The sequence below is a fragment of the Acinonyx jubatus genome, chromosome C1, assembly GCF_027475565.1.
Source record: "Acinonyx jubatus isolate Ajub_Pintada_27869175 chromosome C1, VMU_Ajub_asm_v1.0, whole genome shotgun sequence".
Lineage (NCBI taxonomy): Eukaryota > Metazoa > Chordata > Mammalia > Carnivora > Felidae > Acinonyx > Acinonyx jubatus.
In genome coordinates, this window is record NC_069381.1 from 208,061,667 (window position 1) to 208,062,775 (window position 1,109).

The window sequence follows — 1,109 nt, forward strand, 5'->3', positions numbered from 1 at the left end:
GACTAGATTCAAAAGTAAAAGTAATATTGACCGACATCCTATGGCAAACTCCCATCCTACGGGAAATCCTGTGATGCGTAGAGGCAAAACAATCACTAAATTATCACTGCTAGTCACCTAAAAAGAAGTACCTATTAGAAGATATATTTTTGAAAAATAAAATAGCTAACCTAGCGGAATACCACAGTAGCACTAAAGAGCGTAAGACTGTGAGGCTTACAGTCTTTGCTGCACAGTCTATTGCTTCTGAGCAAGCCAGTGAATGGAGAGTGAGGAAAAGGATAAGTTCAGGGCTGAAAATTTCCAGGCTGAGCTTCAGACAAAACAACAAAAAACAAAAACACAGAAAAAGCCACCACTCTTCTATGACTTCCTTGAACAAATGCCTTATCCTCTGTAGCCACAGGGTCAAGATTTCTAAACACCTAACCAAAAATATGATACTACAGGTGGACAAATTATATTCAGAATCTCATGGCACCTTTGCATTGAGGTTAGGGCTTTGATCATAAAGGAATGAGATTCTGGGGGCACCTGGGTGTCTCAGTCGGCTAAGCATCCGACTCCTGATTTCAGCTCAGGTCAGGATCTCCAAGTTCGTGGGTTTGAGCTCCATATTGGGCCCTGTGCTGATGGCGCCTGCTTGGGATTCTCTCTCCCCTCTCTCTTTGACCCTATTCTGCTCTATAAATAAATAAATAAATAAATAAATAAAGGAATGAGATTCTGACAATTAGGCTGAGATTCGAGCAAAAAAAGACCCTGAACACCATGCCACCCTCTATGGTAGCTGCAGCCCTCCTCTCTGGCTGAGAACATTAGCCTCCTCATCTTAAGAATTTGTATTAAACTGTCCGCATGTAGCTGCTTTGCAGCTACATGGATAATGATCCTTCTCAAGGCTCGCTCTCGCTATTTGCTTCTAGACTTAACCAGATCCAAATCCCAGAAAACTCCAGCAGGAGAGGAATAATGTATGAGTCAACCAGAAGTCTCATACACATGAGTATAATTTATTTTTTTTTAAGTTTATGTATTTATTTTTGAGAGAGAGGAGGAAACACAAGCAAGGGAAGGGCAGAGAGAGAGAGGGAGAGACAGAATCCCAA